We start from the raw sequence: 17157 nt of genomic DNA on the forward strand, positions 1-17157 counted from the left end.
TTTGACCACTTCCAATTTGCCTTGATTCATGGACCTGACATTCCAGGTTCCTATGCAATATTGCTCTTTACAGCATCGGACCTTGCTTCTATCACCAGTAACATCCACAGCTGGGTATTGTTTTTGCTTTGGCTCCATCCCTTCATTCTTTCTGGAGTTATTTGTCGACTGATCTCCAGTAGCATATTAGGCACCTACTGACCTGGGGAGTTTCTCTTTCAGTATCCTATCATTTTGCCTTTTCATACTGTTCATGGGGTTCTCAAGGCAAGAATACTGAAGTGGTTTGCCATTCCCTCCTCCAGTGGACCACATTCTGTCAGATCTCTCCACCATGACCTGCCCGTCTTGGGTTGCCCCACGGGCATGGCTTAGTTTCATTGAGTTAGACAAGGCTGTGGTCCTAGTGTGATTAGATTGACTAGTTTTCTGTGAGTATGGTTTCAGTGTGTTTGCCCTCTGATGCCCTCTTGTAACATCTACCGTCTTACTTGGGTTTCTCTTACCTTGGGCATGGGGTATCTCTTCATGGCTGCTCCAGCAAAGCGCAGCCATTTCTCCTTACCTTGGACGAGGGGTATCTCCTCACCGCCACCCTTCCTGACCTTCAACATGGGATAGCTCCTCTAGGCCCTCCTGCGCCCACGCAGCACGGCTCCTTGGATGGCTCCTGTGTTTCTTTAAGCATTATTATTTTTTTAATAATTTAATTTATTTATTTTATTTTGGTTGTGCTAGGTCTTCATTGCTGGGTGGGCTTTTCTCTAGTTGCAGTGATCAGGGGCTACTTTCTAGCTGCTGTGTGTGGACTTCTCACTGCAGTGACTTCTCTTGTTTTGGAACACAGGCGCTAGGGCAAGCGGGCTTCAGTAGTTGTGGCTCCAGGGCTAGAGCAGAGGCTCAGTAGTTGTGGCCCACAGTCTTAGTTGCTCTGAGGCATGTGGGATCTTCCCGGCTCAGAGATTAAACCTATGTCTCCTGCATTGGCAGGCAGATTCTTTACCACTCAGCCACCAGAGAAGCCCAAGCATTATTATCATTATTAAGTGTTTTTAAGTATTATGAGCCAGAAATGTAACTATTTCCATGGTAGGATTTTTATATTTATCTATACTTGCTTTTCTCAACAAGAAAGAGGAAAACTAGAGTCTCTGGAGTCTGAAGTGTTTGAAACTTATTAACTATTGCCTCTGGCTATAAAGATCAAAGTGAGGTTTTCAAGCTAAGTTCAGAAGAGCAGTCTGTATTTCTGAGCTGTAGTGTTGCCAGTAATTGTAAGCCAGGTGTTAGACTTGGTAAATGAAGATATTTGATTACTAAAAAAAAAAGAAAAAAAGAAGAGTATGGTGTGTGGAGGGTCAACGGCAGGGTTTGGAGCTGTTTCCACGCATGAGGGACAACGTCTCAGGTCAGGAGTGATCAACAAATTAAACTTTTCAGACTCCATCTTTCTGTCTTCCAAGATATATTTTTTAAAAGTGCCTTGCCTCAGGGTCTCTTTCAACAGCTGTCCGCCATTTGAATCTGGAATGTCTTAACTGGCTTCCCTGGTGACTCAGTGGTAAAGAATCTGCCTGCCAATGAAGGAGATACGGGTTTGATCCCTGGGCTGGGAAGATCCCTTGGAGGGGGAAATGGCAACCCACTCCTGCCGGTAGCCAGTGTGAGGAACTCCGCCCGTGGCAAAGGTCATGAGGAAGGAGGCTCGGCATATGCAAAGGTGGGATCGAGCCTCAGGAGTCCTCCTGGAAATTCTTGAGCATCTACCCCCAAAACCAGAGTCTGCCTACTTTATGCTTTGTGCTCTCACCTACACCTCTGACTTTATGGGGGGCTGTCCCCCACTACCTCTCTCTGAAGAAAGAGTTAACTTACAGCTCCAGTTAATAAAGTTTTTGGGTGTGGTAGTGTTACAACCTACAAACTCCTTTGGAAGTCCTCTAGCCTGCCTGAATAGGTTTTTCCGGCCACATGTGATTGTTCAGAGCCTCCCAACCGTGAGAGGCATGAGATGTTCTAAACTGTCTAAATACAGATTCCTTTGAGCAGTTAAAAGATTGATTAGAAATTGTATTGGTGAAGGGTTTTTCACTTGTTGGGCCAATGTTTGCTGCTAAGTTTCCATATCCCGTACCTGCTGTGTCCCTGGCAGTGTATTGATTAATATAATTGGTGTAAGTAGTAGCTTTAATGTTTGTAACCTTGGACCCTTGAGTTAATTCTTTTTCTTGTTATAGCCCACCACACCTTTGCCCTGTATTATCTAATGCTTTTGGAGGGTGGCGCCTGACTAATCACCTTTAGAGAAAAATAAGTTTTCTGAAGACAGGGTCTTAAAATGTTAACAGGCCTCCGGGCCAGAAGATGATGCATATCACCTAAACTTCTGCATATGATAAGTTTGCAGGAAGAAAGCCTGGCTTACTGCATGACTCTACCCCTTCCCCCATTATCCTTTATGCATAACTTAAGGTATAAAAACTAATTTGAAAAATAAAGTGCGGGCCTTGTTCACTGAAAATTGGTCTCCCCATGTCGTTCTTTCTCTCACCTTCTGGCTGAATTATTCAGCCTCTTTTCTCCACTAAATTTTCTCACTGAGCTATCCTTATTCATTTACTCTTTATATCCTTAATTAATGTTTAATTAAGCAATTGTTTCCTGATCCTCGCCGATGCTGTCCCCGCTTCGAATTCCCTGGATCCACCGGGGCTGGACCCCGGCACACTCCAGTATTCTTGTATGGGAAATCCCATGGACTCTGTCCTGGCAAGCTACAGTCCATAGGGTCACAAAAGAGTTGGATATGACTTACTGACGAAACAACAACGATAACTATTTCAATGTCCTTTCTTAAATTATATTCCCTGGGCAGCTTGCCCTTGTGTTGTTGGCTTGTCAGCTATTAGACACTGATTTACAATAGCTTGAAAAAACATAAAGCCTACAACTAACAATATGACAATGGCCATCTGCCAATACATTCTTGGCTCGTTTCCAAGAGGTTGCAATGGTGGTATGATACAAGGTATGAACTCCCAATTTCTACCTGAGTCTGACTCTAGGTCATCATTTGGGATATTTGCAAACCTCAGAGGGAAGAAAATTTATCTGGATCATCTCAGATTCTTTTCCTATTGTCTATTGTTTCTCTCAGTTCCTCTTTGTTACTGCATTGTTGTTTTGTTTTGCTTACTCAGTATACTTTTATTAACTACCAGGCCTTGCATATGAAAATTTGGAGGTGATCTGGATTGTGTTATCTCTTTCCAGAGAGTTTACTGTATCCTCTGCTCAGTATGTCTAGTGGAGGCAAATCAACCTAATCAAGTGAACCAAAATCTGGGTTTCAGTTTCCTGAAGATTTAACCACCTTCCTGGTGGTTTTGAAAGAGTGTGTTAAGTGGTCACTGTAGTGCCTCTCCCTTGATGGATCATGGTCTTCAGTTTTGTCTTCTCAACTATAAAAGATTTTTTAAAAAATCTGTCTTGATTTGCAGTGGCTTATGTTTAGCCTTTTAGCTTCTTGCCCTAATTAGCTCAGTTCAGAAAATGTCTTGACAAGGAGAACCAACTGAGTATCATGCTCACCTTTTACACCTGTCTTCCCTTCAGTCTATACTCTCAAATCTTGGCTGCCTCGTCAACACCAAACTTGATTTTTGTTTACTGAGCCTTGTGAGATTACAAAAATTCTTGCTTAGGTTATCTACTTGTGTGTGTGTGTGTGTGTGTGTGTGTGTGTGTGTGTGTGTGTGTGTGTACTGAGTCGTACCTGACTCTTCTGCAACCCCTTGGATAGTAGCCTGCCAGGCTTCTCTGTCCAAGGAATTTTCCAGGCAAGAATACTGAAGTGGGTTGCCATTTCCTCCTCCAGAAAATCTTCCTGACCCAGGGATGGATCCTGTGTCTCTTAAGTCTCCTGCCTTGGCAGGCAGATTCTTTACCACTGTGCCACCTGGGAAGCCCATCTGCTTTTTTAGCGATGGCTTAAGATTTTAAACCTATCTTTTGAAATTTATAATTAGCAGAGGCCCTGAGAGGCAAGCAACATTCAGAATTCATCTAACCTTTCTGCACCTCTCTAGTCACTGGGATCTTGACCCCTTAAGTGTTGGTTGCCTCATCAGTGTTCCAGCCTTTAAACAAATTGCTTAAAAATTTTTTTTTAGTTGGGTTTTCTTATTGTTCTTGGCATGAGGGATAGTCTGCAACAAGCAACTTTCAATAAGGTAAAAGTGAAAGTTCCTGATTTCCAATTTAAGAGTAATCATAGTCATTCAACTGTTGAAACAAATATTTATTAAATATTTGCTCTATTCCAAATAATGTATTAAGTGTCAGAGTTTTAAGGATGAAGAAAATATAATTTCTGGCATCAAAAGGTTCATATTTGTTAGGAGGGATAAGAATTGTAATCATGGATTATCTTAGTTGGATACTCCCATAGCCCCTAGATTAAGAGCACTGTTTAGGTGGATACAGGTAGATTATGGGGAGAGGAGGATACTGGGAAATTGGCGGGGGAACACTGCAAAGAGTTAAATAGAGAAAGGAAAGAAAATTCAAGGGAATGAGCTAAATTCGGTTACTGGTGTAGGCAACAGGGGTTCAGTTCCACTGGGGTCGCTATGAGGAACCATGTAAAATGTTTCAAGATGGCTTGCCCACAGTGTGCAAGAGGGGAATATTTGTCCACTGGCTCTTTCCTCATGAATGAAGTATTGAGCCAAAGGGGATTAAATTCTCACTCCTTCATATTTTCATATAAGTCAGAATGGCTGAAATGTTCCTGCAGTCACCCCCTACACTGAGGAAGAGCAGAAACACCAGGGAAGAAAGTGAGAGAAAAGTTAGTGTAACAATCACTGAAGGAAAACGGTAAGCCTAGAGGTTGTAAGACAGGGAATAAAAGATTCTCACCATAGGAAGCAAAGAAAAACGAGGGAATTTTAACATAACATGGGTGCATTTGTTCAAATTCATTTAATACTTTAGAACAGATAAACTCATAAATATGAGAAAATACAATCTTGCATCAAAAAGAAAGAGCCCGAGGCATTAAAACTGTAAAAACAAAACAAACAGATGGGTTAGCTTAAACCAAATAGTAGTATATAGTGTCTATAGTACTGTATAGTGTCTGTTCAGTTTTAAAGGAAAGTGATTGTCTGGATTTTTGCAGAAAAAATTTTTCCAGAAGGAAAAATTTTTCCAGAAGGAAAAAATGATGTGTACACACTTGAAAAGGAAAAAAGAATTTGCATTAGGGTTTTACAACGCTGAAGGAGAAATTGATTGGGAACCTGAGAAGAGGAAGCACAGGAAGCAATGCAACCAGGACTGTGGTTTTGTAGTAATATATACATGGCCGCATAATACATGTATGTGGCTTCTTTTAATTCTTTTGATTAAAAAATTTACATAATTTAATTTTTGAAAAAACTTTTAAAATTGGTATTATCAAAGAGTAGCCTTAGGTCAGTTTTATTAAATCTGGTTGTGGATAGTAGATTATGAAGCCCTAGGTTGCGTGCTAAGTCGCTTCAGTCGTGTCTGGCTCTTTGCAACCCCATGGACTGTAGCCCGCCAGGCTCCTCTTTCCACAGGATTCTCTGGGCAAGAATACAGAAGTGGGTTGCCATTTCCTACTCCAGGGGATCTTCCTGACCCAGGGATTGAACCCATGTCTCTTATGTCTCCTGCATTGGCAGATGGGTTCTTTACCACTAGTGCCACCTGGGAAGCCCCTAGGGAGTATAATTGGCATATGTTTTGTTTGACCAGCCTCTGAGCTCCTTCTTCTCTGATTATTTCATCATTCTGATTATATGGAAAGCCACTTCTTGTACACGGCCAGTCCATGTGATTGAAAGTAGAGCTGACATAGTCCCTGGGCCTGATATTTGGATGTGGGCGGGTGTGGCAGGCATGTGATCCAGATTGGCCAACTTTGATACAAGTTCAGGCTGGACTTGTATCAAAGTTCCTGGGAGAAGTTCCCTGGTGGTCTAGTGGTTAGGATTCTGGGTTTTTACAGCCACAATCTGGGTTCAGTCCCTGGCTGGGGAAGTGAGATTCCACAAGCCATGCAGTGTGGCAAAAAATAAAAATGACTGGGAGAGGTACTGTTTCATCTGGGGGAATAAACCCGAGTTCCTGGTGGCCTTCTTGTCCCTGTAAGTGTAGGGCCTGTGAGTGACAGTGTGGTAGATGGAGCCCTCTGGTGGAGACATTAGGGTCCGAACAATGTCATTTGATCTCCTGAATTCAAATATACCAGAAGCTGGTTTTCCTACTGAAATTTTTGGCTATATAAATCAGTTCTTCCATTTCTTCCTCAAGCCACTTGCAGCGAAAACAGGCCTGACAACATGGAGAGTTTCAGTGGGTGTGAGGCAAGGAGGTAAAGACCTCCTAGGAACAGAGTCAAGAGGACCCGATGACTTGATTGGCCAGATATGGAGGGTGTGGGACAAAGAGGAGGCTGAAGTTAAGTTGGACGTCATTTGAATAGTTCATGATGCTTTTAACCCAAGGAAAGACATGGTTGATGAAGAAGCAATTTTTTCTTTTGCATATCCAACCCACATAGAAAAACATATTTAAACCGTAAATTGTGTGCTCAGTTACTCAGTTATGTTTAACTCTGTGACCACATGGTCTATAGGCTGCCTGGCTCCTCTGTCCATGGGATTTTCCAGGCAAGAATGCTGGATTGGGTTGCCATTTCCTTCTCCAGAATTATAAACTATAATGTAGTAAATGAGAAATACATAGCTGCTTCTCAATAGCATGTTTTTTCTTTAGTTACCATTGGCTTAAAACTTTTGGTAGGTTATGTCTCTGAGGTTAATGAAAGTAATTTGTTATTTTTACACAATGTCTTGTAGTTTTCCAATAACTCTGTAGCCTCTTATCTCATTTAATCCTCAGAGGAATTGTATGTAGCAATTGGAGTAGTTATCATCATTCTCCATTTACCAATGAGAGTATGAGGCACAGAGAAGTTAAGATAATTAACTACAGAAACTCAGCACCTAACTTGTAAGAGTGGTGGGAGATCCCAAATTTCCTAATCTAGAGCTTCTGCCATATATCGCTCAGCTTTCCTATCCTTAAGAATTATAATTAGTTATACTCAGTGAATTCCAGTTCAGCTATTTAAAATCCTGAAAGATGATGCTGTGAAAGTGCTGCACTCAATATGCCAGCAAATTTAGAAAACTCAGCAGTGGTCACAGGACTGGAAAAGGTCAGTTTTCATTCCAATCCCAAAGAAAGGCAATGCCAAAGAATGCTCAAACTACCGCACAATTGCACTCATCTCACATGCTAGTAAAGTAATGCTCAAAATTCTCCAAGCCAGGCTTCAGTTATACGTGAACTGTGAACTTCTAGATGTTCAAGTTGGTTTTAGAAAAGGCAGAGGAACCAGAGACCAAATTGCCAACATCTGCTGGATCATGGAAAAAGCAAGAGAGTTCCAGAAAAACATCTATTTCTGCTTTATTGACTATGCCAAAGCCTTTGACTGTGTGGATCACAATAAACTGTGGGAAATTCTGAAAGAGATGGGAATACCAGACCACCTGACCTGCCTCTTGAGAAATCTGTATTCAGGTCAGGAAGCAACAGTTAGAACTGGACATGGAACAACAGACTGGTTCCAAATAGGAAAGAGAGCACATTAAGGCTGTATATTGTCACCCTGCTTATTTAACTTATATGCAGAGTACATCATGAGAAATGCTGGGCTGGAAGAAGCACAAGCTGAAATCAAGATTGCTGGGAGAAATATCAATAACCTCAGATATGCAGATGACACCACCCTTATTGCAGAAAGTGAAGAGGAACTAAAAAGCCTCTTGAGGAAAGTGAAAGTGGAGAGTGAAAAAGTTGGCTTAAAGCTCAACATTCAGAAAACGAAGATCACGGCATCCAGTCCCATCACTTCATGGGAAATAGATGGGGAAACAGTGGAAACAGTGTCAGACTTTATTTTTCTAGGCTCCAAAATCACTGCAGATGGTGATTGCAGCCATGAAATTAAAAGACGCTTACTCCTTGGAAGGAAAGTTATGACCAACCTAGATAGCATATTCAAAAGCAGAGACGTTACTTTGCCAACAAAGGTTCGTCTAGTCAAGGCTATGGTTTTTCAGTGGTCATGTATGGATGTGAGAGTTGGACTGTGAAGAAAGCTGAGCGCTGAAGAATTGATGCTTTTGAACTGTTGTGTTGGAGAAGACTCTTGAGAGTCCCTTGGACTGCAAGGAGATCCAACCAGTCCATTCTGAAGGAGATCAGCCGTGGGATTTCTTTGGAATAATTGATGCTAAAGCTGAAACTCCAGTTCTTTGGCCACCTCATTCAAAGAGTTGACTCATTGGAAAAGACTCTGATGCTGGGAGGGATTGGGGGCAGGAGGAGAAGTGGTCGACAGAGGATGAGATGGCTGGATGGCATCACTGACTCGCGTACGTGAGTCTGAGTGAACTCCGGGAGTTGGAGATGGACAGGGAGGCCTGGCCTGCAGCGATTCATGGGGTCGCAAAGAGTCGGACACAACTGAGCGACTGAACTGAACTGAACTGATACTGAGTGATAAAATTATCATCAGTGATTAAGTCAGAAACAGGTGGCACTCAAAAAAAAGGTCATTACTTTTTTAAAAAACATTAAAAATATATTTAATCCAGTCAGAACTATTCTAAAAGAATGTAATTTGGAGAAATCTTGGATGACTGGCTTGACCAGAGCCCTGATATGGATCTGAGTGAAATGGGTCATTTTCACTTTCCAGCACCTCCAATATTCTCTGGAATTCTGAGAGGGAGAGGTGGAAATGGGACAGGATTCTGGCTCAGAGGAGATGGTCCTATGAATTGGGAAAAATCAGTGTAGGTGAGTAAACATTTTCTTGCTAGAGAAACAATTCTAATACTTTCTTATTTTCTAGTTCCCAGGAAACACATGTTGTTTCACCTCTTATTGAGGAAAGCATAAAGGAATCTCAAGGAAGGCGATAAGGGCCAGTTGCCTACCAAACTGATGATGAGATGAGTCAGCCCCAAAGCCAGTTGAGCAAACAGGAGTTATTACATATATGTGTGAAGTTTTGGCCAAGGGAAACTGTAGATAAAGTACATTGATAAAGAGCCATATATTGAATCAGTAAGCACAGACCATTATGCGGTCCATGAAACAAAAACACCAACATCAAAGGATCTCATTTTCCACAATAACCACATGTTGAATGTTCAAGCACTCAAAACAGGGGGCTTGATTTCAAGTAATACTGAATAATTTGATGCCATTGCCCATTTCAGCTTTTCTGTGGTAATGCAGGAAATGTTGAGGCTAATGCAAAAAGACTTGCTTAGTAAAATTTTATGATTTGATATTTTGCTCCTTTAATGAAACTGTTGTTTATATTATGCAACTTCAGAGCCAAAATATAACATTGAATTTCATTTAAGTCATGTAGCTAAGCCCAAGTTTTTAAATGAAACTAATGGTCTGGCTCTATTTAAATATATTGATTCTGGATTTATAAGGTTGTATCAAAATGTGATTACACATTCTCCAATTTCTACAAATCCCTCCTGACCATTAGCTGTAAAGAAATCTCTGGTGTATTGATTCTTCATTTAACCTTAAACTAGCACTTAGGTAAGAAATATGAATGCAGCTCTTTTCCCACTCTTGAAAAAAAAAAGAAAAGAAATTAATCTAATAAATCAATGTTATCCTAAACAATAGTAAGGTATGGGGAAATGTTTTTCTCATTCTTGTGTATCCTGTTAACAACAACTGGAGGTGATCTCTGAGTTAGCTGGGAAGCACACATTCATTGCTATCTCTAGAGAACTCTACTTTTTTAAAAACTGCTTTAAAATTTTAATTTATTTATTTATTTTAGTTAGTGCTGGGTCTTTGTTGTTGCTCGTGGGCTTTCTCTAGTGTGGCCAGCAGGGGCTACTCTGTGTTGCGGTGCATGGCCTTCTCACTGCAATGGCCTCTCTTGTTGTGGAGGCTCTAGGGCAGGGGCTTCAGTAGTTGTGGTGCACGGACTTAGTTGCTCTGAGACGTACAATCTTCCTGGACCAGGGATTGAACCTGGGTCCCTTGCACTGGCAGGTAGAGTCTTAACCACTGGGCCACCAGGGAAGTCCAAACTCTACTTTCTAATTGAAACAAACAATGAAACACACTGAGTGCCTGCAGAATGACATATCTTAATGTGAAAATATTAGGGCTGGCAAGTTCCAGATCCTGGCACTAGAAATGTCTTGCAGATGAGGACATCTTTTCTGTGAACAGCAAAAGGGGAAGATGGACTTCTGCAGTTAGTTTTTTTTTTTTTTTTGCAGTTAGTTTTATGACCTTATGAGGAACCAAATCTGTTTTATTGATATTTCTCTGGGATAGGGAGCACAGACATAGTGATCACCTAAGATATTTTCTCACCTGATCAATGATATATCAGAACTTGCTTATCTATTCCTACAGCAAAGTTTTGTTCTTCTGTTACTGAAGCTTCCCATAGAGTTTTACAAACTCCATATTCTATTTTTCACATACAATTCTAGATCAATCTTTATACCTTTTATTTAGAAGACAACATGAAATTAAAAGAGGAAAAGTATCCCATATACACATAATACCTTTTGATGAACTACACTTTTATGGATGGGGGTGTGTGGGAGGATGACAGAGTAGGAGACCCACAAGAATAAAAAGTGTGAGAAACTATCGTTTTTAACTGCAGCCACTTGGACACCAACTTGTTGCCTTTATTAGGGATGTGTGCTCTGTTGAATCTCTGTATGTAAAGAACTTGTTCCTATTTTCATGTTCCCACTCACAAAAGTACTAAAAGTTCTAAAGGGTATGAAAGATGTAAGAACAGGATCTAGTCAATCACTATTCTTTAATAAACTTAACCCTCATTTTTCTATTTTTTAATCCCCATCATAACATATTTTGTAATTTCTGTTTAGAATATAGGTAGATGATAGAGTTCTAGTGGTCTGAATTCCCACTCCCTCCCCCCCGCCAAGTTAAATGCTTTATTTATTTCAGACAACTTGGGGTTCTCTTTGTGTCTCTAATGGGGAACATTGTAGATATGTCTGAACTTCAGTGTCTTCAGCCCTAAAGTGGGCGTGATATCATGGCATTTTTTTTGTAAATTTTTTTTTTGTATAGTAATGGTCACAAGTCAGAAAGAAACAAACAAGTATCATACATTAATGCATATATGTGAAATCTAGAAAAATAATATAGATGAACCTATTTGCAAAGCAGAAATAGAGAGAGACATAGAGAGCAAACATGTGGACATCAACAGGGAAAGGCAATGAAGTGGGAATAAATTGGGAGTTTGGGATTGACATAAACACACCACTATGCATAGAATAGATAACTAATGAGAACATAATTTTTAGCACAGGGAAAGTAGAAGAAGATACAGTCTGTTTGTAGGACATATATTAAATTAACCTTTAAAATGCATTGCAATATACATTCGGTGCAGACAAACACTGTTTGATTCCACTTATATGAGGGACCCAGAATAGTCAAATTCATAGAGTCAAAAAGTACACGGGTAGATGCCTGGGGCTGGGAGGTAGGGGAATGGGATGGGGAGTCAGTGTTTAACAGGGACAGAGTTTCAACTTAGGAAGGTGAAAAATTCAGGAGATGTATGATGGTAAGAGCTATACAACTTAGTGTCACTGAACTGTACAGTTAAGCACGCTTAAAATAGCATGTTTTATATCATGAGGACTGATTTTTTTATTTGAAGACTTAGTCAAATATTTAAGGTACTTCTATAGGGCAGAGAAAGTTTGTGTTTTATATTATTGTTGTAGCTCTGGATAACAAGAAAACTTCTGTCCATTGACAGACTATGCATGTAAAAGTAAAGGAATGTGCCCTCCAGCTGACTTAATCTTAGGAGAAAAACAATGAAGAAGACTAAAGTATTTCAAATTGGTGGGATAAGACATATAAAGACATGATCAGCCTAGATAATAAAAATCAATTTCCTACCCTTGTACTAAAACCTGGACCCCACACAGCAGCATGATGTAATTCTATTACCGTGTTTAATTTCCTGGCATTTGCATTGGCCCTTTTATTTTGTGTTACTATTATTCCTGGCAAATGAATAAATTTCCCTCAGCAGAAATAAATTAGACAGCCTGCCACTCAAATTAATCACTGTGGTGCTTTGCTTCCCCGGCTCAAAAGATAGGCTGACAGCCCCTGTGCATTTCTCTAGCATTTCTTGATAACAGAGCATCTATTTACACAGGGGTGTGAAGAAAGGTATAAAGATTTTAAAAGTAATTATTTAGGGGTCTCCACAAGCTGGAATCAAGATTGCCGGGAGAAATATCAATAACCTCAGATATGCAGATGACACCACCCTTATGGCAGAAAGTGAAGAGGAACTAAAAAGCCTCTTGAGGAAAGTGAAAGTGGAGAGTGAAAAAGTTGGCTTAAAGCTCAACATTCAGAAAACGAAGATCATGGCATCCGGTCCCATCACTTCATGGGAAATAGATGGGGAAACAGTGGAAACAGTGTCAGACTTTATTTTTCTGGGCTCCAAAATCACTGCAGATGGTGACTGCAGCCATGAAATTAAAAGACACTTACTCCTTGGAAGGAAAATGATGACCAACCTAGATAGCATATTCAAAAGCAGAGACATTACTTTGCCAACAAAGGTCCGTCTAGTCAAGGCTATGGTTTTTCCTGTGGTCATGTATGGATGTGAGAGTTGGACTGTGAAGAAGGCTGAGTGCCGAAGAATTGATGCTTTTGAATTGTGGTGTTGGAGAAGACTCTTGAGAGTCCCTTGGACTGCAAGGAGATCCAACCAGTCCATTCTGAAGGAGATCAGCCCTGGGATTTCTTTGGAAGGAATGATGCTAAAGCTGAAACTCCAGTACTTTGGTCACCTCATGAGAAGAGTTGACTCATTGGAAAAGACTCTGATGCTGGGAGGGATTGGGGTCAGGAGGAGAAGGGGATGACAGAGGATGAGATGGCTGGATGGCATCGCTGACTCGATGGACGTTAGTCTGAGTGAACTCCGGGAGTTGGTGATGGACAGGGAGGCCTGGCGTGCTGCGATTCATGGGATCACAAAGAGTCGGACATGACTGAGCGACTCAACTGAATTCAACTAGCATTTGAAAGTCTGATGAAAGAGAATTTAAGACACTGTAAGTCTTACAGAATTAAGTCTACAGTGTGCAGTCCTGTCAGAGCTTAAGATTAAATTCAGAACTGGGTATGTTGAAGAAGATGGAAGAAATGTTTATGTTAACCAGGGTTTAGTTGCTCACAGCACTGAAATTTCAATAAAATAAATGAAAAGTTGTAGGTGGAGAGACTCGGGGCTATGATTATTCTGAACAAAGAGAACTAAACCTGGATCTCTTTCTCGCCAGCTTTAGGAAGATGTCCTGGAACAGGCTCTGTCAGTGATGGATGCTGCCTTGTGTTACACTGACCATAAAATGCGCATAAGACCCAAGCAGAAGCAGCCACGTAAGAAGGGCTGCATCTATTCCTGCAGATGACATCTGTTCCTGTGCATCAAGTTTACTCTATCCTGTATCTATGCATAAAATTTACTCTTATAGCCTCTCTTTGCTTTGTTTCTTTTAGGCTACACATTTTCTTTAATATGTGAGCAAAATCCGATGGTTTAATGTACCTGTTATCGTAAGACCTAGAGGATATTAAAACAAACTTGAAGAACACAGGTAGAAGCCTCGAAGAAGGACTTCCCTGGCCGACCAGTGTTGAGGACTTTGCCTTCTAATGCAGAAGCTGCAGGTTCAATCCCTGGTCAGGGAGCTAAAATCCCATATGCCTTGTGGTCAAAAAATCAAAACATAAAACAGAAGCAGTATTGTAACAAATTCAATAAGGAATTTAAAAATGGTCTACATCAAAAAATCCTTTTTAAAAAGCCTAGAAGAAAAAAAAAACCCCGATAGATTTATGCCTTACAGAAGTTCCATTTTTAAGGTCATTTTGTTGGAAGGTGTGTCTTTGAAATAGCTGGATAAATTTCCTTCAGGCAGATGCATTGTGGCATCTTGGGTTAAAAAGATGTAGAATCTGTGAGAATCGTGAGAAGGAAGGAAGGTGATACTTACTAATTTGGCTGAGGTGATGGTAGGCAGATCTGTTTTAGTTTCTGGTGGCAAAGGGATATTTGAAAAGTATTTATGATGTTATCTCATCTATTTTTCCAAATAATATTCTTCATGTTCTCTAAACTTGGGAAAGCTTCATGGAAAAATAAAGAAGAATAAACAGGCTCCGTATCAGACTGGATGATCTTGCTAGTAGCATGACATGCATTTTGGTATTATTCATATTTAAGGTAAAATTTATTTCTAGATGTCTACATAGTAATTAAATTTCTTTTCCTTCACCCTTTTCTCCAATCAGTATGTGGTATAGTTGGAATTGTACAGTGTGTCCTTTTCAGAATGGATTCTTTCACTTAATAACATTCATTTACAGTTCCTCAATGTCTTTTCTGGCTTAATAGTTCATTTCTTCTTACCACTGCACAATATTACATTCTTTGCATGTGCCATGTTTTAACTATCCATTCACCTACTGAGGGACATCTTGGTCGCTTCCAAGTTTGGGCAATTATGAATGAAGCTGTTATTAAAATCCAAGTGCAGGTTTTTGTGTGGATATAAATTTTCATCTCCTTTGGGTTGAGTTAAATCCAGGTTTGACACTATCCCAAGAACATTCAGCTATAGACAGCAATGTCAGTGTGGGCAGGAAGGTTGAAATTCCACCAGCTTCTGCTATTACCGTTTCCAACTCTTGACTCAGGGGTGGAGGTTATCTCTGTCTAGCAGCCTGTATTTTAGCCTTTCCTCACCTCCCATCCTTATTGGGTACTCTGAAGCTCCTCCTCAGTGAACTCTGACCCATAGTCTTTGAGAAAATAGCCCACAGGATTGGGCCTTCCTAAACAATCCATCTTGCTTCTAACCTATGTAAATTTCTGTAGTGGCTATCTTATGTAAGATACAATAAAAAATTATTGTACATAGTTTCTATTAAATGTTAGAGTGTTATGAAAATATAAAAAAATATATATATATAATAGGGCACTCAAAAAGTCACCTTGCTGAAGAGATATATCTAAAATTTTGCTTGTTCTGCATGTTCACGGCAATTTTTTGAATTTTAATATATACGTACAGTATCTACATGTACAACTTTTTCCTTTGATAGGATCCCTTCTAGAACAGGCTAGAAATCAGAATCAAGAAAATGAAATAAAATCCTGAGTTTTCACTCATCCATATTCTCATGTATTCTCAAGAATCTCACTTTTGTCAGAAACTCTCTTTGTCATCACTTTGTTATCACTCTTTTTGATGACAGTGACAAAATTAACTACAAACAGAATGAATTAATATCCTCTAAGTTTTTTCCTTTGTTCCTGTACTTTCCTATGTTTTTGGAGAATAACACTTAGAAAACATCTGCATTGTGACCTCTGGGTATATTGAAAAGGGTGCCCACTTTCACCATTACTATTCAACATAGTTTTGGAAGGTTTGGCCACAGCAATCAGAGCAGAAAAAGAAATAAAAGGAATCCAAATTGGAAAAGAAGAAGTAAAACTCTCACTGTTTGCAGATGACATGATCCTCTACATGCTGCTGCTGCTGCTAAGTCACTTCAGTCGTGTCAGACTCTGTGCGACCCCATAGATGGCAGCCCACCAGGCTTCCCCGTCCCTGGGATTCTCCAGGCAAGAACACTGGAGTGGGTTGCCATTTCCTTCTCCAATACATGAAAGTGGAAAGTGAAAGTGAAGTCGCTCAGTCGTGTCTGACTCCTAGCGACCCCATGGACTGCAGCCTACCAGGCTCCTCCATCCATGGGATTTTCCAGGTAAGAGTACTGGAGTGGGATGCCATTGCCTTCTCTGGATCCTCTACATAGAAAACCCTAAAGACTCCACCACAAAATTACTAGAACTAATCAATGAATAGAGTAAAGTTGGAGGATATAAAATCAACACACAGAAATCCCTTGCATTCCTATACACTAATAATGAAAAAATAGAAAGAGAAATTAAGGAAACAATTCCATTCACCATTGCAACGAAAAGAATAAAATACTTAGGAATATATCTACCTAAAGAAACTAAAGACCTATGTATAGAAAACTATAAAACACTGGTGAAAGAAATCAATGAGCACACTAATAGATGGAGAACTATACCATGTTCATGGATTGGGAGAATCAATATAGTGAAAATGAGTATACTACCCAAAGCAATTTATAGATTCGATGCAATCCCTATCAAGCTACCAACGGTATTCTTCACAGAGCTACAACAAATAATTTCACAATTTGTATGGAAATACAAAAAAAAAAAAAAAACTCAAATAGCCAAAGCAATCTTGAGAAAGAAAAATGGAACTGGAGGAATCAACCTACCTGACTTCAGGCTCTACTACAAAGCCACAGTCATCAAGACAGTATGGTACTGGCACAAAGACAGAAATATTGATCAATGGAACAAAATAGAAAGCCCAGAGATAAATCCACGCACCTATGGACACCTTATCTTTGACAAAGGAGGCAAGAATATACAATGAAGAAAAGACAATCTCTTTAACAAGTGGTGCTGGGAAAACTGGTCAACCACTTGTAAAAGAATGAAACTAGAACACTTTCTAACACCATACACAAAAATAAACTCAAAATGGATTAAAGATCTAAACGTAAGACCAAAAACTATAAAACTCCTAGAGGAGAACATAGGCAAAACACTCTCTGACATACATCACAGCAGGATCCTCTATGACCCACCTCCCAGAATATTGGAAATAAAAGCAAAAATAAACAAATGGGACCTAATTAAACTTAAAAGCTTCTGCACAACAAGGAAACTATAAGCAAGGTGAAAAGACAGTCTTCAGAATGGGAGGAAATAATAGCAAATGAAGCAACTGACAAACAACTAATCCCAAAAATATACAAGCAACTCCTACAGCTCAATTCCAGAAAAATAAATGACCCAATCAAAAAATGGGCCAAAGAACTAAATAGTCATTTCTCCAAAGAAGA

At 39.9% G+C, this 17157-nt stretch overlaps 1 long non-coding RNA gene across 1 annotated transcript in view; it reads left to right on the top strand.

The window, feature by feature from the left end:
* Positions 1–1059: 1059 nt before the first annotated feature.
* Positions 1060–17157, top strand: part of LOC139176689 (uncharacterized) — a 48450-nt gene continuing 32352 nt past the window's right edge. The window contains exon 1 of the long non-coding RNA XR_011561092.1: positions 1060–1408. This is a non-coding gene — a long non-coding RNA (uncharacterized lncRNA). The remainder of the gene's footprint in view (positions 1409–17157) is intronic.

The sequence above is a fragment of the Bos indicus genome, chromosome 17 (genome assembly GCF_029378745.1).
Source record: "Bos indicus isolate NIAB-ARS_2022 breed Sahiwal x Tharparkar chromosome 17, NIAB-ARS_B.indTharparkar_mat_pri_1.0, whole genome shotgun sequence".
Taxonomy (NCBI): Eukaryota; Metazoa; Chordata; class Mammalia; order Artiodactyla; family Bovidae; genus Bos; species Bos indicus.